Source organism: Ischnura elegans, chromosome 12, assembly GCF_921293095.1.
Source record: "Ischnura elegans chromosome 12, ioIscEleg1.1, whole genome shotgun sequence".
NCBI lineage: Eukaryota > Metazoa > Arthropoda > Insecta > Odonata > Coenagrionidae > Ischnura > Ischnura elegans.
Window position 1 is genome coordinate 68,650,588 of NC_060257.1, and position 22,194 is coordinate 68,672,781.

The 22,194-nt window shown below is 35.5% G+C and overlaps 1 protein-coding gene across 4 annotated transcripts in view; it reads left to right on the plus strand.

The window, feature by feature from the left end:
- The window catches only part of LOC124169727, a 562,768-nt gene that overhangs the window by 416,807 nt on the left and 123,767 nt on the right, over positions 1-22,194 (plus strand). The gene's annotated exons all lie outside the window — the stretch shown is intronic.

Sequence of the window (22,194 nt, forward strand, 5' to 3'; positions counted from 1 at the left end):
CGCATCTTTTACAACATTGTAGTAATTTTCAATTTCTGTAGATCTTACAAAAAACTTTTTAAAGGAAAAAGTAACAGTTTTTAGCATAGGTTGATATATTTGACTTCCGTAATTAACTTTGATTGTACTCTAGTACGTACAGTTTAATGAAGCTGTTACACCAGGAAACCTAATTTCAGCATTTCAATCTTCATTTATTGCTCTCTTGAAGCCTGATGGACCTGTATGCACTTAAGTCGTTTAGTTCAGTGAAGTATCCCATTGGCACCATGAATTTCTATAAATTGGCAAAATTAATACGTCTTACGAATGGATAATCGACGCCCTAATCTCCCGTGAGGGGAAGTTATTTATCGTCCATCGCTAACTCAAGTGTGAATCATTGGTCTGTTTTGAGTGAGGATAGTCGCTATCGAAGTGCTTTAATCCGATCCGCGGTGACTCTGCACTGCTCAAGCCATATTTCTCATTCCTTTTTTCCCGGAACTTCTCATTCCTACAGTGCTCCATGCTAGCTGATTGCATTCTCTTCTATTTCCGTACTCCTTGGTGTCATTTCTCGAGTGCACGGCCTAATATAGCGCCTCGGATGTATTTTTAGGCAGTCAGCTTGCGCCGTTGTTCTCGAATATATAAGGATTATTACTGCTCATTTCCGGACCTCTTTCGGTGCTTTAATTTTTCACCGTGTAATATATCAAAATTGATAAGAGAGAGAAGGAAAGAATAGAGGCATTTGAAGTATAGTGTAACAGGAAATATTAATATTAAAACAAAACTAATCTGTCTTATTATTTTATATACTTATATATTATAATAACATATATTATATATTACTTTTCGTGAAAAGTTAGTAAAAGAATATTATATTTCCTAAATTTAATGTCCACAGGCTATGATTCGTCATGTCCGTGGACGGTCCCACATAGATTTCGGAATGGGTGTTCATTGTATAAACAAACTTCACTAAATAATTTATTATAAAAGCTATCATTAAACAAGTAGCAACAATATAAACATTCCACAATAGTCTTTTTGGGTTGCTTTTATTTCATGATATTTTTTATGTGTCCTCCCCCTGAATCCGCCTCTGGTCTTACCCTAAAAAGTAATGCCCGTGGACACACAGGAAAAAGGGGGAATTATTCATTGGAGATGGTGGCAGCCCTGAACAACCAGTGTTTAGCGCACAAGATTTTCATCTATATTGGGTTGTTTGAGTTTTTACTTGGTTTAGTGAATGTTTTAACGCCGGAAGAAAAAATTTAGTTCCTTTTGTTGAAAGATCCAAGATCATCAGTCCTATCCATGGACAAATAAAAAGAAGTAACTCTGCACCTTTTACTAATATTTACAATTAACATGTCTTTTACGACTCTAAGATGCAATTTCAACAGTGTCGTAACCTATAGTCAGTCCCAACTATTACTTAATTTAGAGGAAATAGTCATATCCGTGGACATTATATCCGTGACCTCTGCTTCCCGCGGATATGACAGATGGTAACGGAATTGATATTACACAGGACTAGTTACAGTATGTCCAATGAAAATTAAAATAAACTTTTTCAGGTGATTAAACACAATATTCCTCTTCTGTCGTGTCTTTGGACGTATATATTGTGTCCATAAATATTACGAGAGTAAAAATTCAAAAAACAGCAAATATTACTTACGATCTCTGCCACTTACGTCATTGGCTTGTATGATTGACAAACTGTAATAACACAATTTTTGTTCTTACATAAACAAAAATTTAATTTTTTTAAATTTGCCTGTAGAAAATGTACGTTTTTTGGAGAATGGCCCGATTATCCCCGTTAAGTACTAACTAACATGGTCACGATGATCTCAATAATATGAGCTTGAGTTGTTAATTTAGTACGTAATTTTCGAACCTTTTTTCTGCTTTCACTATTTTTACCACGATACCCGAGTTACCTTAGCTTACTAAATCGTGGAAATTTCCCGATTAAATTTTCTTCCTACGTTTATATTTTATTTTTAAACTACTGAATATTTTAAATTTAAAATAATACAAAATTTGGAATCAGTTTGAGACGGTTGAGTGCCTTATTTCAACAAAATTACTTTAATATTTTCATTAATATTTCAAAGCATGCGTTTCAAATTTTCTGCTCCATTAGTTTAAAATAAATTGGCGATTTATTTCAAATCAATCTGAGAATATTAGTGAGGGCTTCTAACAACTTTCTTATCACCAATTTTTTCTTATCTTCCGGTGATATTCATGGAATTTCAAGAAAAATTTTCTCTGGTGCTAAAAATATGCATCTAGTAAATTATTATTTAAATTATTTCATTATCCATTCTCCTAATAATTTCATCCTGATTTAATTAGTATATAGTTTTAATTTTATATGTTAATTATTATAATAAATAATTATTAAATTAAAAGATCATTATTAATATATGTTAATATAATATATAAATAACGGCAGATTTTTTAGGTTTAAGTAAATCGCATTAGTGATAGCTGCGTGAATCAATCTATTCATTCTCCTATAGTATTTCAAAAACTAAGATTTTGTATACTGAAGCTAAACAAAATCCCCATCCTGGTATGAGATTAAACTAGGTGAAGCATTACATATTTGCAATGCTCTTAAGAGTTCCCGGAATTTTATCACCCAGCGGGCGACTCGGCGAGTTGTAATGGGTTTGATTAATTTTTTCTTCCTCCCCCGCCTTTCAGCTTGAAATGACGCTGGCCTCCGCCTCTTGACTTGTCGCTTGGATTTTACGATCCTAAACCTTTTCGAGAGTTGCCGTTAAGAATAAAAAAAACATTTTAACTGCTCGACTTAGGACCATTTAACGACCTACCTTCCCGTTTCAATTTTTTGCTAATCATTCGGATGATAAATCGCAAAGAGTTTGCGGCAGGGTGAAGAGACCGGTAGGAGAAACTTTACTTTAGGGGGAGCAGAGTTGTACGAGGTTCATACTTTGAAGGGGTAGTTTGCTAGAGCTACCACCCCCGGCGAGTACCCTATATATATATTTCCTTTATGTTCCATACCCAACACTGTTTTTTTGGGTATCCAACTCGCATCCCAATTATCCCTGTCACATTCACGGAGTGTGCCATTCATTCGCGCCAAGTTTATCCCCCAAGTTAGTCACCCCAGGTCTTAGGGTGGACTTTTAATTCCCTTTAAGCCCTAAGTGCATTGGTAACTTATACACTCCATTCCCACACCTGCCTCCTCCCTGCTTTTTCTCTTCGATATCTCCACGTACCAACTTCGTAATCCACTTCCATAGCCTAGTTCCGTGCCATGCATTTCAATTTTACATTTCAACTCCAGTTAATTCATTTTAAGCAATTAATCGTACAAATAGGATTGCTCGACTTGCTGAGAATGGCATAATGTACTCCTCGTTCATAAAAATATTTTTTTACGCATAAACGTCCTGTACCGGCTAACGTAGGTTTACGAATTGTGAGTATGGAGAATGTTTTTACACAAGGTGACTACTTTGTTGTGTTCTCCCTCAGGGCCCCAAATGATCAGCATCGAGCCTAGTACAGCGGTTGGATTTTTTTTCTTTATCTAAGTATTTTATTCAGAATGGAATGCTTGTAGTTTTTAGGAGATTGCGGAATGTATGGAGTTAATCTTTTGACTCATTTTCTTTTACGTACTGTAATTGAAAATCAAGTTTTTAGCTGAAAAATCCCTTAACTTCCTCTAAGTCAATCATAAATATTCCATTTATAATTAGTGATAACGATAATAACAAATAGTTACAATCATAATGCTATTATTTATTGATGTGTAAGTTTAAATATAATGCCATGCTCAATTCGAATCGCGTAAAGGGCTGGATATTTATTTGAATAACTCCTCCTTTTCTGAATGTTTTTTTTATTTTGCACCGATGGAAATAAGTATACATAGGTGTCAGGACATCTGCTGTCCTGTTATATTATTAGACTTCTATGTCAAACTACAATGAGTACATTTCCGATTTTGGTATAGTACATTTCCATGTAGGTACAAAAATTGTGTCTGTGTACCATCAGTAATCTTCGTCAACGTTTCACTCGGCACCATGAAAGTTTTAATATTTGAACTTATTTAATATGATTTTATTTATTTATATCTCTATTTATTTTTTATATTATTTATTTCAAGTGTGTTCTGAATTTATGCCTAAATATGAAGAATTCCAGCTTGGCGGTTGTTTGTTCAAGTTTAATCGTACGAATTGTCAGAAAATGAATTGTCAATATTCTGCTCATTGGTAACACTGAGACATAAGAAGAGAAGCTGAGGAGCATTTTACCCTTTTCTCGCCCTTATTTTGTTTTTTTTTTCGTGTTCAGTGTCATTTAAGTTATGAATATGAGTTCTATTATTAAGTTTTTCACAAACTTTGGTAAAAAAAAGTATTCACTAACTTCGTTCTTTCTAATTTTTATCCATTCATAAAGTATACGAGTCACAAAAAATTTTAATTACAGTCAATACATTACGTATCTAGCAAAATGTTATCACTTGCAATTTTTGGAACCAGTTTTCTGACTTTGGCCGTGTCCAAATGCCGTAGTTCGTGGATTTATTCGCAGAGGTAGCATACTTCACTACTTCAGCCTTGTTCATGACCTCTCAAAAGCTTCGAAATGACGTGTCTCCGAATATTGAGGCCGCTATCTCGACTGTAGGCACGTAGCAACCATAGGAACAGGTTTGATGATTACCAACTTGAGTACTTGCGTATGGCAGACACTGAGGATTCTTTACCACAAGTTGCTGTTACGTTGGGTAAAACCGTTACGTGGTTAGAAAACATGATTTAATGAAATGAATTACGGGCAGTGAAATTATTTTTACGTTGCGTGACATTCATAAAGGCTACAATAACAGCAATACACAACGAAAACACTTCAATAACAAACTATCAATAACTTAAGACAAATAAACGGTTTCATGACCATTAAGGGATTACACTTTTATTCAAATATCGATTCTATATATCTCCAAAGCTTGCGCTACAAACCTCAGCACTAATAAAAATTTTCCACTAATATCCCTGCTGGTGACTTGTACCAGATGTACCAAATGTACCAGAAAATCACTTTTAAGGACATTTTTACTATTAGGCTCTCCGTTTATTTTATAATTGTATCTTTTCGGGATGGTTGAATTATTTTTTAGTCTTTCCTCGGAATGAGATTTGAATGGTAGATGTTTTTTTTTCTTTTTAAATCAATTTCTTGAATTCGATTTTTGAAAACTGTTTTTCGTGCCTCGTCCAGTGAAGCACCATAGATTGATTTTTGGAATCAATTTTTCTTTGTTTTATTTCCTTATGGCTGCGATTGAGCGACTCAAATGGTCATAATCCATGGCATATGCAAACGGCACATTCAAATCTGTTATACTCCTTTAGGTGGGCTCTTAATCCATCGAATAGGCTATCAACATTTTCCGTTAGTGCTAATGGCAAAACATTGCTAAGCAAACATGGAGAATACCAATAGTCGTTCGTTAATATTTTCGATAACCTAACGACGTCGCCAATAAGACATGCTATCGCCTTGGGGAAAGGCCCCTACCGGCGGGATTCAAACTCATGACTTTTAGGTTAGCAGATGGTAGCATTGTTCGGCTGCCACCTGGACTGGGGAAATAGTTGGGGAGATAGCAAATACAACATGCTGGTATGGGGACAATATAATATTTAGTTATGATAATTATAATAGAAAACGTATAGAATAAAAATAGTATCTGCGAATAATAGCTGCGAATTATAAGAATTATAAGTCGCAATAATGTATAGCATTGCAGGGAAGCAGAATAATATATAGCATTGCATTGAAGAGCACATTTGCATGATAGGATGGGCTCCTTGATTTTCACTAATTCGAATTTTCAGGATCATTGCTTGCAGTTTTTTGATTAAGTGGATTTTTGATTAAGGTCCGAGCACCATCCAAAATCGTGAAAATATAACGCCACAAAACCTAAAAATCATGTTAAAGTGCAACAAAAATTTGAAGCCCCAATAGCTTATTCGGCAAAAAGCAAGGAGCCGTAGTGATAGGCTAAAACAATACACCTATGCACGGATTAAATTTTGCTTTCAATGAATTTGTATTATCAAAGCTTTGCTGTTTTTATATTGGCATTACTATGCGCAATTTTCCACGATCAGGTATATAATTTATAGCTGTAATTCATTTTATAACCGTGGAAAATTGTAATTATATATTTCAATTTAGAAAAACGTCAATTCAATACGCCTGAATCTTCGTATATTATACTTTGCTGTTTGCATTTGTGTCGCCGCCGCTGTGCGGTCACTCAAACCCAAGTGGTAATTTAGTCAGGCGCAGGGAACAACGACCGATTAAGCCTCAGGCGGCACACATGCTTGAGCTCACTGCTTGGGAGTGATTGAGGACGAGGCGCAGAACTTCATCATGCTCACACAGGGGAGAAGTTAAAGAGTCAGAAAGACAAACCATTAGGAACAGGGAAGGGCGCTGCCTCCAGTAGACTGCATCAGGAAACGAAGTTGGATAAATGGGGTCGTTTACATAGGCCCGAAATAGCAATTCATTGCAATAATCAGGTATAATCTTTACCGTAGAGATACGTATTGCCTCATTTACTCCGGCCCGATTTCTCAATCGAATTTAAAACGTTCGCCTTAAGAGGCATCATTCGCCTTTATAGACTCAATTCCAATTCATATCTTCGTGCTTGCTTGGAAGAAAATGCTATGATCTAGGATTTATTTTGAATATTACTCAATAAGAAAGAAACTGGAGACGCAAAGTGAAGGAATTTTTGCACTCTTTATTAGTATTTCAGGTTTATAAATCACGAAACTTTGATAAGCAATCTATTTTTATTAATAGATGAACATATGTAATAATAGACATTCATATTTAGCTGTAAGAATGAATTTTTCGGGAATCGTCATAATTTTAATATTGAAGTAGGTACTTCCAGGATCACGTATTGTATTGAGAATGTTTGTTTCTATTAGCTAAGGTTACTGATCATGTATTGTAAATTATTGTGACTCCTTGTAAATTTAGGAAAATACAACATTTGTCGTCGATCATAAAAAATACTTAATTTGTCTTTAGAGATGAAATTAAAATTCCTTATTTTTCTTGCCTTTCTTTAATAGTATTGAAAACCTGTTAGATCATGGATAGTTTATGGTTACGGCTCAATAACAAGGCAGCAGAAGACGCTAAATCAACTTAATTTTGCACTTTTTGAAAGGCCATTAGATCTTAAATCAGAATGATTGTGGTTTGCAAGTAACTTCCAAATCTTTAAAGAAGATAATTTCAATAATCATTTATGTCTCCGAGCTAAAACAGCGAGGTACTCCGTATTGTCGGCAAAAAGAATTATATTCTGCGCTTTTTTAACACCTTTTCAATTAAGAAAAATTTCATAACAGTACACTCTTCATACAAATTCATCTTTCTTCTTTATAGATATATTTCACAGCCCATTTTTCTTGATCATGAGGAAGGATAGGGAAACATAGTAAGTTTGTTTTTATGACTGTTGCTCAATTTGTAGGTAGGAGAAGACGTAACAGCTAAAAGTTGAACTCTTTCTCAGAGTCTGTCAATTTTGACAATGGAAACATTTATGACTGTATGCTCTTTTCCTGAATATAGGAAAAAAGCTTTGATTTACTTACTGTGTACACATTTTTATTGCGATTTAATATTAAACTTGAAATCTTAGAATAGATTTTCTCTCACGAATAGTGCCAGTACCGCGATATCGCTCCTCCTGCAATGTTACTCTTGGATACTGATAGTTCACTAATCACTCAATTGTCAATATTCATTTTATTTTAACAGTAAATATTTTCTTTGAATTATAAAAATTAACTCATATTACCAAATATTCGTCAAACATTACATTAAAAAGGTGAAATGACATTTAATAAAGATTCCCTAAAGTTTTTGAATATGAACCTTGAGTTGTTTTTTAGACCAAATTTTTCCCCAACCTTCTGCAAAATCAGCGAAAATCCGTCGGCAATTTCAGTGTGGTACCTAGAAACTCGGTTGGCACTCGAAGGGTTAACATTGAAGTACTTCCAGGGCTGTTAAATTAGATCAAACCAATGAGTGAATTTGTTTGTTCGAGCTATGGACGCGAGCTACGATATATTGTCACTTTGCACGCAAAGAGTTGAAAGAAATGTCGGGCCAACTGGAGGGGATTGACCCTTCCATTCTTCATAATGCTCTTGCTACTGACTGCAAGTGACATGCTGCGAGTGACATGTTGCAAAAGAAAAATGACTTTATTCCTCGTAGCTCATCAAGCCAAAGTGCTGGCTGCTTTTTTTTTTTGTTTCGCCATAAAGTTGTGTATTTCTCAGGTATTTTTCTTCTCGTAAAGAGCATACCTTCTTCGGAGTTAGGCAACCGATTTACCACAGCCCAATCCTCTAGCGCCAATTCTATTCATTCTTTTTTATTACTCTCAGAAATACATGTTCTTATAATCTGGGCTAATTTTTCGCTTATCGTTATTTGTTTGTTATCCTATTTGACCACATAGGTACCATTTTTCAAGGGGAAATATAAGGTAGGGGACCCTCCCGAAATGGAAAAAATGAATTAAGCTGAATAAATACAAGCATAATACGCGTATGAAAATGGTGGTACAAAGTCAACACCTTTTTAAAACAATAGTGGTTTAAGAATCGACCAACTTTTTTTATTTTTATTCACTTTCTCAATTTATCCATCAAAAACTAATTTGAAACGTTTATTGTGATTGCTAATAACTTATTATTGGTATTGTTCCCCAAAAATATGTTATTTATCTTCACCACTGCCATATTTAAGGGGTTATTTTGTTTTTGGTCGCATTTATCCGTTAAAAAAGGTTTTCTTAGGCGTATTATCATCGTCGTCCTTACACGAGTTATATTTGTTTTATTTAAGTGGGATAAATATTTATCGTATTGCAAATGAGATTACAAATGGAACTCTGCCTTTGCATAATTTAACGAACGAGGATCAATAATGACAAATTTTACTTGCTCGAAGGGCTTACTAACCTTGCTCATACTGGTTATGTTTAGTCACAAATTTAAAGACTCATTTCATTTCATGCTGTCTTTTTTTCACTGTCGGTTTATAAATACCTGCGTAACTTATTATAATGACTGTTACCTGAAATATAGGAATATTTTTTGTGGTGCAAATAAGTAAACAATAAAACCAATTCATCCGTAATACTTACCCGGGTAATTTATGGTAATTAAATGTACTTACTTGTGGGGCCTTCAAATATTATTACTTTCCGATTCATTTTAGTCACTAATGAATGGACCAATATTATTTCTCCATTTCTTCTTTCAACTAATAGTTTATCCTTATTATTGTCTTGTGTTCTTTCATATCATGGGAAATTGTCCCTACGCATTAGGCCTCCAGTAGGAAAACCAGCCGTCCCTATCAATTATTGTTTTCAAGCTTCCATTGAGATTCCATTTTCTTCCCATCGGATCTGCTGCGGAGAATATTGGAACTAAAGAAGAAGCCATAATTCCAAATCGCGGAGCTCACCATCGAGTTGAACAAACTTTCTCTTCACGTTTTCTTTCCCTCTTCTATTCTACATGCTTCACGTCGTATCTCTTACTGACTATTTACTCCCATAAGGCCTTCCCGCATCTGCTGCAAAAATTTTTTCCTCCGTTCACTTGTTTTCAAGAGACCATTGGTGGGATCATTACGATTCTTCCGTCTTTTCTGTTTGCATTTGCGCGTTCTCTTGCGAATCTCAGACGGATGAAACAAAAAAAAAACTAGGGAGAACTTTGCATGAAGATTTCTTCCTAACCGCTATTCTCTTTTTTTTCTTCTTAAGTTCAACTCCCCCATTATCCCTTTTCTTCCTCTTCGCCATCTTCCAGGAAAATTTTTCGGGCGTTTTTCTCTCATTGATTTCGTTTGTTCAGTGTTTTGCTATCTTTTGCCAATAGTTCTCTTTTTCCATTCTTCTTCCATTTTTTTCCTTTTCCTGCGACTTTGGAAAACTTCCAGTGTCCCTGGAATGAATCCCGCGGAGAAAAAAACTGTCCCAACGTAAGGTGATTCATGACCCTTCTTTAGTTGGAATGAACTCTTGGTCATTTCCTCTTATTTTTTTCGAAATCTGGCATTTCATTCAATGTTTTCCTTTTTTCGATTTCTGCCAAAATATCTCGTTGAGATTACCGTGACTGTTTGTCACATAGTACCACAAATCAGCTAAAGCCTTTGGCTTTTCCAATTGTGAACGAATGTTTGGTATTTGTTTCCATGGTACGCTCACAGCATTTTGGGACCGTTTTGAGTGGACCTTCGAAATTACATATTTTAAAATATTTTTCTTCATTTTTACCTGATTGACTTAATTGATTCATGTGACCAATGAAATAAGTTTTTGCGATGGGTTCTAATTATTTACATAATAATTTTAAACTGGGCTTCAATGGAGCTCTCGTGTTACGGTATCTCCAGTAAATAATTGATTATTAAAATAGAGTTATTAGGGGTAGATTTCTAGCTTCCATGGGTGCGATATTTTTCCTTTCCATAACAGCGCTAGGATTGTAATGCAGGTCACATAAACGAGTTGATATGAAAAGAAATGTGCCACGGAGAGGCGAGTATATATTAGTTCTTTCGGGTTGTATTCGATGATTATTCGTCTTGACAGCCTGTTTTGCCCGCGTTATATGTACATCATAGGTCATGACGCAGATAAGGAGGCCGAATACTGGATAAATAGCAATTTAGATACCTGGAGAATTGCGTGTAACGCCTGCGAAACATGTCGCCATCTCTTGTGAACAAGCATAGAATATAACCCGTAACACTGAAGGGTATACATTATTTCCTTTTACTGGGGAGTGGAGGTTAGCCCAGAACGTAGTGCAATGCTTTCAAATAGGTTTTTTCTTTATCTAGCATTATCAATCTACAATGACCTTGTATTCGATTTGGCTTTATTTAAAATCATCCCATATTCCATCAAATTGATATTATTTTTACTGAAGAAAAAATGTACAAGATTTGGCAGATGCGTAATATTTAAAAGAATTTAAAATATGTAGGCAAAACTTTTGGTTGAGATATTTTTATTATCAAGTGCTAAGGCTGATGCTGAGTTTATTTTCATGCAGGATTCCGATAAATTAAGTGTGGCTTTCTTTCCGTGCAATATTTATTCACAATATCCGTTTTATTCATTTAATAAATGTTATGTCTCCTATTTTTTCCCCAGTTTCCAACTACACATTCACGCATTTTGGCACGGTGCTCATCGTACACCACTCCCATTCCCCGCTTTTTATTTGGATCTCTTCATTTGGAAGGAATTCAGCTGTAATTCTAGCATGACATTGCCCTTGAGGAATAAACTGAATGGGCTCATAGAAAAAATCCACTTTCATTTCACCCGAACCATGGAGATATTATAATCTGGCTTCCTCTCGCGTCTTTTGTGCGATTATTTGTTTGCCAAAACCTCGGACGGTTGAGTTAGGGATCTTTTAAAAACTAAACTGAGCCAAGAGATATCTTAAGAGCTGCACATTGTGAAATTTAATGAGGCTTTTTTCAGAATATTTCTGCTCGCTTCTGTTGTCCATGTTCAATGTCTTGAAAAAAGGTCACACATCGAAATATTCATGTCATATTCACAATTTATTAATGGTATACTCTCTCTTAGTACTGCAACTAAAGAGCATTATATACCATGACAGTATTACAGATTTGTGAGAATGCAATCCAAAAATGGTGGTGTAGCGCAGTAGGAAATTACGATGCTCGAAGAAAAATCCTAGCAAATAATATTTTGGAACGATGCATTAAGTATTAATTGAAAATTGCTTATTCGGCGCAGAGTATTCATTAAATAATCTTTCGTATTTCACTCGTTAATTGAACTTAATGCTGAGCATGACAGCGCATTGGAGAAATTTACCTACTATGGATTTCCATTGCCATTCTTGTGGGTTTTAGAAACGGAATCCATTTGCAACCTATTAATTGAGTAGTTATTTGAACTTGTAACGATTAATTTTTACGAAAATTGATTTTTAATTTTAATTTGTTCCTTACGGAGAAAGAGGAATCGTTAATTTTGTTGTAACCGTTACCTACTTGTAATCAACGATTACTTTACTTATTTCACTGATTTACCTAAGCCTACAGATAACCTGGAAGCCCTGAGTACCATGATTTGCTCTTTTAGGTTCACTCTCCCATGTATTGTAGTCTCTTCATGATGGTTGCCAAATATGACACCTCTTTTGTAGCTACAGGAGATATAATTGTATGTGTCGCCAGTGAAATTGCAATGTTAGCAATTTTTATGACTCATTTTTTCCACATTTTGCTCCACTTTTCGCGAGTTACTAGGTGGCATTGGAGTGGACAATCCTATAGGAGATAATTGTTATTATGACTGTTATTTTACTTATTGATTTACTAATTTAAATCAGTAATTTCTTCTCGCAATTGCTTACTTTTTTTGCGAATCAACCGTTATTGAGCCCTGATACTGTTTTCAGTATTTTACCAATACTATAAACTGATTTTAAATATTTTGATATAGATATAGTAAATTTTGAACAAATGGCCTTGGGAGAGATTATCTAGACAATAATGCATATCAATCGATGAAGCTTTTAGCAGAAGCAAGGAAATAATGAATGCTTTCAAATATTCTTTTGAAGATCATGGCGATTATTTCCCGTGCAATATGCTGTCTGTTAATGCATCCGATGAATATGCCATTTCGTCAAATTAGCCTTTCTTTGGCCAAAGCTTTATCCCCTGGAGCAATTCTGTGAGATTTTACTCCTGAATTCCCAATATCCTAATGTGCACTCCCCATTTTCCTCTCATACCCTTAACCCTCTTTAGCTTTCTTCTACCTGGGAAGGGAAAATAGGGGTGTAAGGGTCGGATTTTTGGCTTTGCCCGGGCCCGGGTTCAATAACCGGCAGTGGAAAGTATTTTTATGATCTGCCTGAGTCCTTCCTGAGCGCTTTGTTTAGGGAACTTTAAGGATAGCACTCCTTTCGCCAACTATGATACCGTAACAGGGATGCCGACTTACAAAAAATATTTGGGGGCCCAAACCGGGGTCTTATCCCGGAAAATCTTAGGAGTAGTGAGTTTTAAGTTTTTTAAGCATTTTAGAAGAGTCATATCATATACGATAGAAACCTGATAACTCGAATCTCAATATTTGGGGACTCCGGGGAAAATCGACAAGCCTGGCACATTTTTTCCTCACACCCATTACGAATTTTTGAGGGGGCTCGGGCCCCCTCAGGCCCCATTGAGTCGGCGCCACTGTTCCGTAGTCTCTTTGTCCATTCATCAAGAGCTTGCTAATGATTACGTCGGTTTCTCTCTACTCTTCCTAACATTTCCCTCCATACGCAAATGAGCTAAGCTATTGCTCGCTTCCTTCAAATACCATACCATGTTTTAACGTGTGCTAAGCCCATTGGGCTTCCACCACCATCTAGCGATGTGCGGTATTTTTAAAGGAGCTGATTTTATTACAATATTTTTTAATATAACGATATTCCGATCGGTATATTGCCAAAGTGTTTTGTTTTGTCATTGGTATATGCTGGGATACATGTGTATTATTTTATAATGTTTATAATTATAAAAAGTAGCTGTTTTATGTATCGCATGCATAAATATTCTATTGTTTATCCTGCCATTTTTATGCAGTCATACGAACTAGCTATCCACGTACTCTAGCTATCCTACGTAAATCCAATATTTTAGGGCATATAAACTTTCGTTTTTTTGCAATATATCTGGTGGGTAGGAAATAACACCGAAAATTGCGCTCTATGGACATTGAAGCAGATCGTTATGTATTGATATAACGGAAATATATACTGAATATATCGATACATATCGCACACTCCTATGATAATGTCATTGCTACTTCTCATTACCACAGATATCACCAACACCACTCGTCTTGAGATTCAATGAGTTGTTTACATGCGTCGCCTTGGCATTGGATGAGCGCCTCTAAACATCGCATTACCATTCTGCGTGCTTACATATATCGCACTCGTCTATTTGCTTGGAAAATAGTCTAGAATTGAAGTAGGGTCCCATCGTAATCCCTTGCAATTTTGAGTGCGCTCTTAAATTTCCTCGAGGAAGGCAGGTTCGTTTTTATCGCAGGAAAATTTACATTCCTTTGGCGAGGATTTTTAATGGGTGGATGGAGAATAATCCGCCATTTACAATTGAAGCATGTCTCCTCCGGATATCTATCGAGCCAAATTGGGGACCATTTGCATTTTATGAGGCTTCAGAAGTGAAGATGTCGTGCTTACACGATATTTAGCGTTTTGGTCGACTACACCCATGGCACAGGCTCAAGTACAAACTGGATGAAGCGTAAGAAAATTTTTGTGTCGGAAATATTTTAGAGCTGAAAATATTATACCTTTATTTGATATTATCTCTCTATATATTTAAGGAATTTAATACTGAATTAATTACTTTAAAATAATTAATAACGATATAGTCAGTTTGAGGAATTACGATTAATAATTCTTTGGAGGTTTCGTTTTTTTTTTTTTTTTTTAGTATTAACGCCTCTTATTTTTCAGTTACCGAATGTACAATATCTTTTGCTATGGAATTATTTTTTCTACTCTGTATCATCAATACAGGATGCGATTATGTTGATGAAGACTTGTGGAATTAATGTTCTCTATTACCTTTTTTGTCTTTATTTATCCGGATATTAAAAACTCCGTGGAAGCATACTTTATTATTTCAGTTTTTTAATTGTCTCATCGACCTTCTGCTTCTCTGTTTCATGATAACTGCCTTCATATTTATAATTCCGTATGTAAGTAGTGCATGTTAGGTCTTTGGAAAACATTTACTTTAAAAAACGATATGTGGCTGTAGATTTTCTAAATTACATCTTTGGGAGAAGCCAATATCAATATATTACAACCTATAGAAACAAGAACAACCCTGTGTTATTTTACGTTTTAATGAATACGAATGGCAATATTTATAATGGGAAGTCATCGCAACCGTGGCCATGTCCTCATGCATAAGTTAGTAAATTTAGATTATTGCACTTATATTTCTCCTGATTTTCCTCATTTTATAAAGTTTTCATAAACTTGCTTTGTTTTGTTGTCATCTTGTCCGGGACGAATCTTGCAACTCAACTTTACCCATTTACCGAGTAGCTATCAAGCTGAAATGTCCAAAATAATTCATAACCAGGTGAAAATGCAATATTCTAGCGCTTTTATTTTGATTTTAACTTTATCTCGATTATTATTCAGAACGTAAAATTAAATATGGAGATTAGTTCTAAAAGTGACTATGAAAATCCAATGGCAGACTGGGATCATGTTAAGGAACGAGAATGATAGACATTAATAACAACAAATTTATTTGCACTCAAGTTTCATTTAAAAATTGATTGTAATAATATTTGCTTGTGTTCTTTTTTGGTTGGCCATTCAATTTTTATTTTTTACAAAATTTATTTTTATTTTGTTGTACAAAAATTTACTTGTGTTCTTCTTTGGTTGGTCATTAAATTTTTATATTTAATAAAAAATTATTTTGATTTTGCATTACTACATTTTAACCCAATATCTGTGGATCAGTAAGTTAAATGGAATTTCTTTTGAAAATCTGACGAGCTAATAAAGCAATTATTTCCACTGGCGTTGTCGATCCGTAGACGCGATATTGCAGATGACCGCCGCCGGGTTAGCTTTCTCATCCGTTTCTCGCAGACGGCCAAATGAAGCGCCGTGGCGCCAGCAGTGGTGACTCACGCGCTCTCTCCGAGAACAAAAGAAGCGAGAAGGCCGCTTCTGGCCGTCCTCTGTCTCCGACGTCGCCGCCGCCACGGTGATTTAAGCACAAAATACCCGTTCGTTCCCCTCTGGCAGCGAATGGAACGAGTCCAGACTATTGGAGGCCGTTCAACGCACACGACTTTGTATAAAGCCTGCGTCGGGTTTGCGCCGAAAGGGTACGTTTACAAAAACCCCTTACTAAACTCATACATACTACTATTGGCGAAGTAATTTTGTGCATTCGAGTTTAAAAACGGATACTAAATAAGGGAAAGGGACACAGATAAGTCAATAGGTTCAATCGCCAACGTTTTGCCTGATACGGAATGACAATTAAAACACGGTATGGTCATGTTGGATAAGCGAAGGAGTGGAAGGAAGAGAATATAATTATGATTTTGTTCTCTCCCGGAGTACGATACTGATGAAATCTTCCCGGGTTTTCCACCGAGTGAATTGCTTGTACGCCGCCGTTTTGATGGCTGCCTCTGCCTCACCAAAGAATCGGTGCCGGCGGTGTTAAGCCTGTGGTGGTCCTCGCCTGCCAAACCGAAGGTCGTGGGTTCGAGTCCCTGCTGGGTAGGAAGCCCCTGTCCAGGGAATGGTTGTGTGATAGTCGTTGTTATATGTTATTTCCCCCTATGTAAAAGCCCTTAAATGAGCTGTTTTCGGGCAGATGAAAATAAATAAATATAATTTTTTTATAGAATGGAAGGAAGTATTCTTATCATGAATTGAAGAGAAGAAGTAGTCCAAGTCCACAGGCCGGGGTAAGCGAAATTCCCCATGTAAACCTACCTTTTCCGGTAGAGTAAAAAATAATTATAAATTATCGGATTCCCACCAATGGGTATATTATTAAATGGCGCACATTTCTTGTTGTTATTGAATGTTAGCTGATAGTAGGATCAATAGTAAAAGCTTCGGCCGAACGCTAAGACCACACTGTCACACTATATCCACATCAACAACTCGTCGTCGTGACCCCGAAGCTATGTATGCATTAGTGATGGGTCGATCATGAACGATTCGATCAAAAAGATTGAATCACTAGGTGAATCAAATGACTCATGATTCATTTCGTTAAACAAGTCGATCATCAATCATCAATCACTCCGACTTCCGGTTTCATATCAATCATCTCGGTTTCCGGTTTGATTCAAAATTTGGAACGACCGATGCTTAATCTCTTTTCGTCAGGGCAGAAATAGTTGTGATAAAATTAAATACTATGTTATGAAGAACTGAATACTTGTGTAATCTTTTTCTTAAATGTTTTCCAGCAGTTATCAGAATTAATAACACCAATACACGTAAAAAGAAAATATTAAGATGACTCCTGTAGGAGAACGTTAAGAAGTAGAAGTTAAAGCTGGTTATATTTTATTGTGCCGTTCATAAAATTATCCTGCAGATCAGATTCATGCATAGTGTGTGGTGTATTTTGTGTTATATTTTGATCAACTATAGTTAGAAATTATTTTATTAGTGTTAAGAAACTGTGGCAGTTTCGCCTTCCCAAATATTTTCATGACACTACTTCCTTCATTTTTGCAATCTAATTTACTTATCTAGGAATTCACAATCAAAATAGTATATGAAATGATAATATGGATAGCAATCAGCGTTACCAATGCTCTTCGCAGATGAGGCAATATTTATTCGATTATTCAAAGTGATTTATTACATCCATTGATTGAGTCTTTTCGATCATGATTCCTTTTGAGTCTTTTCGATCATGATTCCTTTTGAGTCTTTTCAATCATGACTCCTTTGAGTCTTTTCGATCTTGATTCCTTTGAGTCTTTTCGATCTTGATTCATTTGAGTCTTTTCGATCATAGTGATTGAATCAATTGATTGAATCACTTATGTGACTCGAGTCAAAATGATTGAATCACTAAAATGATCGACTTTGCCCATCACTAGTATGCATGATGGACCAATGTTTCGGCGCAATAATAATTTAATAGATTAATTAGCAAATTAAATATAACTAAAAGTCTCTCGAACATAAGAATGAAAATTTAATGTTTCGAGTATCCAAAGATTTTTTAGAATTCACATCCGAAAATTATACAAATACTCTATGAAATGGTCAGATGACCAGGTAGGAAGGTATCGACAGGAGGCGACCGACAATGGAGGTAATTTACGCCGTAGAGAAGGGTAGGGAAGAAAGAGTGGAGAGAGTCCAGGCATAAGCATTAGCCTGCTCTTAACGGAAGGCGTCCAGAGGACTACAGTTGAAAGTGCCGTCCATAAATCCCTCAAGCAGGGATCGGATATTCTCTGAGAAATCTCCACTCCCGCCGGATTTTGAACCCGAGTTGACTGGGTAGGAAACCAACACTCTATCCTTAGACTGAATGTCGACGAGTTGACTTCGTGGAAGTCCATAGATAGTAATAATTGAAACAGCTGTAGTAATTTTCCACTTTTCTTATATCTCGTCCGTTTTCAATGCTTACGCATCATTTTAAAGATACAGCTCTAAAATATGATGCTCAAGTATTGAAACCGGCTGAGTAAGATTTAAAAAAGTGTGGAAAATTACTCCTGCTGTTTCAATTATTACTGCTCTATTATCCTCACCATGGCGCTATTTCTTCTTGGATAGTGTAAATAAATGAATTAGATCGAGTCTCATTAGTGATTGCCTACTTCTTAAAAATTCTCATTTATGAATGGAAGGTTGTAAATATAACAAAAAGAAGGCGTCCAGGCACTGGCGACCGTTCCATCTTACCCCACACCCCTTTGTACAGAGTAGACGCGACGTCGGGTCTGCGAAAAGGATGCGCTAGAACTACCGCCACAACAAAGCCATTCATAATGACCTTATGCGTCAAAACCTTTGGATAACATGTTCGCCATTCGAGTAATATTGTGGGCACAACAATAATACATAGTACAATAGGAATACATTAAGGATATTTTTCCAGAAGAGCCAGGAATGTCATACCGGTGAACTTAATCGATTCCTCTATTTCCTAAAATCTTTAAACAAAATCGAAATGACAATATTCTCATCTCTTTGCTATTTTCATTATTATTATACTCATTGGAACCTAACAATACTAATAAATACTCAAAATATGTACTTTAATATGAACTTTTTAAAAAGTAGTTACTTTGCTTTTCTCAATTTTTAAATTACTGATTGATGTTTGTTATTCATAGATGTTACATTTTGAAATATTTTATTGACTTGTGGAACGGTTCTTTATAAAACGGTTGAGCCACATCTTACTGGAAACAATGGTTTTATCTTGAATTTTTATCGCTTCCATAAAATGTTGCATTTTTAACAAATATATACCCCCCTTCCCCTCTTATATTTTATGTTATGTTAATCCTTTACAAAATGGGGGGGTGAACAGTGTATTCATCCCTTAAAAACTTTTCCTTTAGCTACCATATCATATGCCATAAAAAGCGAAGAAAAATGTTTTTTTTTAATGTTTAAAAAAATTTTTTTTTTTTTTTTTCAATTTTCACCCCCCAAATCTTTTCAACCCCAGTCAAGTTTGTCTCTCTCTTGACCCTAATAGCCTTAAAACGTCAGATTTTTCAATCAGAAGCAGATAACATTAGTAAAAGTCCCTTGAAAATGGATACGTTTAGATAAGGGGTTGTTTTCTCCAATTTAGGGGTTGCTCGTAAAATAGAGGGTGATAGAAAAAAACGGAGGTCATTTTGGGATTCAGCGACCAAAAATTAGCCGTAAACACCCTAAATTGTCGCCAGGCATTTTTTTAACTTTTTTTGCAGAGCAGTGATATTCTAAATTTATTTTTTGCAATTGATGCAGCCGTTTATAGTCTTTATAGTATAGTATAGTTTATATTTATTATTAATTTAGTTGTACGCAGGATTGGAGGGATAGGAAAACTCAGTTCGGATTTGTATTAGAGAAACTTTAAGAGAAAATCAATTCTAGGTTCAGGAAAAGTTTAAAATAGATACGAGCTACAATGCCAGATCATGGAAAGCGATAACCACAAAGAGGGAGAAAGGGCTATAACTGCGTTCCAGGTTTTTGGTTGCAAGTTGTGCTGACACCTGGTCATTTTTATTTTTAGCCTGTATTAATTGCCTTCGTTATTTAATTGGGGAAACGGTATGGCAACACTAATAGTATTATTTTCCTTAACCATTTAATTGCGGTAATTAATACCAATAGAGTTTTTTTCGAGCATTGAACTCAGAGTAGTGTTTCTTGGCAACCTACTCGTTGTGTCTCGGGGCGTTATTTTAAAGCCTATGAGTAATGTAGGTACTCTAATTGTAACGTCTGAGTAAGCCCATGGGTTGATGGACTCCGTGTTTATTCGAGGCTCCCAGGTTTCATATTCCATAATTAAAGTAGGCAATGTATTACCAAGTTTGAAATCGAGTACATTCCAGATACATCTATCTGCCCCTACGTTAAAGGTATGTCATTTTACATTTCAATTGCTGAATTTTATAAGTTTATTTTACGAACTTTAGCTCCACGCATAGTCGTAATTGACATAACCAAATAATCATCACTTTGTCTGAGTTTTTCGTTTTTTTCGTAGCACTATTAATATTTTTGTATGAACACTTTTTTGGTGCCATCTAAACTGTATGATACTAGTTATGAGAGTGACTTTGAATGCCAGAGTTGCATGGAAAAAATTATCATTTCAGGTAACGGGGAGTTTTCCTTACTTCGTGCTAAATTTTATCGGAAGTAATATGTGTAATTTGAAAACGTATTCGCATACTTATAGGTTCTTTTCTTCGAAAAACATGTGGGTTTTCAACCATACATAGTGCGGGCCGAGCCTTTTTTCGCAATTTTTTTCAAAAAAAATGCGTACAATATTCCCAAAAGTAACAGTATTTATCATTCCTACACAGAGAGCTTTTCTATCCAGCCGAGCCTTGCAATAAAAATTAAGATTATTAAATTACATTGAAATCTAAAGTTTGAAGTATGCTTTAAATCTGGCAACGTTCCAACCTGAGTGGACGTGAGAGAAAAGGATGCATTGTTGTTGGAATGGATGGATGGACCAAAGGACGCGGAGGAGAATAGGCGGAGACAGAGAAAGATGGAGATTAAGGAGTGGAATGGAGGTGGGGGAGTATCAGCGATGACGGTCCCTTTGACTTGGCCAGATGGATTGCGTGCGTGCGAGAGTGTCGCCCCTGGCGGTGGTTTTTTGACGCACAGAAGATGGGATTGGACGAGGTCCGGTCTCAACATAAGATATATTACATCCGTGTACGCATTGAGATGAAAAGAGCCGAGTACGATATTAATCTAGTCGTTATATACATTAACTATTAGTCGGTAAATAGCAATAAGTTATTATGAATATTTCATTGATGTTCTTTTGTGCATCTAATCTCGACTTAAAAAATATTTGATTCACAACTGGACATTTTGTAAAAATTTTATGCATGTTTTAATGCCTAAATATTCTGTTCGTTGAGACATTGAGTCCTTCTAACAATTAATTTTCCTTATAATATCTCAATTAGTTTCCTTATGAGCAGTGGTATGATTTTCCTTTATTTTCGTGAGATTTAGTTTTTGCTCCGTAATTCGAGAGATAAACAAAACCTTTCGATAGAAAAATCCCTATAGTACCCGAAAATATAAATTATACACCAATTATAAGACTATGATCTAACTTCAGCAAGGTTAACATTGGTTAAAAATATTTTTTCTCAAAATGCTGTTTGATTAATGTTTCAATGTGTCAAATCAAATTGCTACACCAAATGCAAATTCTTATAGATGACCAGATAAAAAATTAACTAAATTCTCCGAAATCGTTCCACTAAAATAAATTTTTTGTTCGTTTTATGCACATTTTAATATTTTCGCATTAAAAAAACGGTGCCTTCAACCATTCAATATATTATTCTATTTCAGTACCAAATTGTCGTAGAGACATGATGCCTGGCATATTTTAAAGCTGAAACTTTGCGTTAGACATTGAAAGTGTAAAATTTCATAAAATGCCCTATCCTGTAATTTTTATATTTAAGTGTTAAAAATGTGTTAATTAACTTTTCTCTAATACTCCATCTCAGCCCAAATCTTTATTTTATAATGTTGACACACATGCCTTTCAATTTCATATATAAAATTCACTGGCAGCTCGTAAATGTCTTCTTTTACACTTTGGATTTTTATGTGTATATATTTCCTGAGTCCACCATAGCCCTCACGTATTCCTTTCCTTTTCTTGCTTATTCTCATTCGCCGTTCTCCGTACCGTATACCCTATACTTCCTATCCTTTC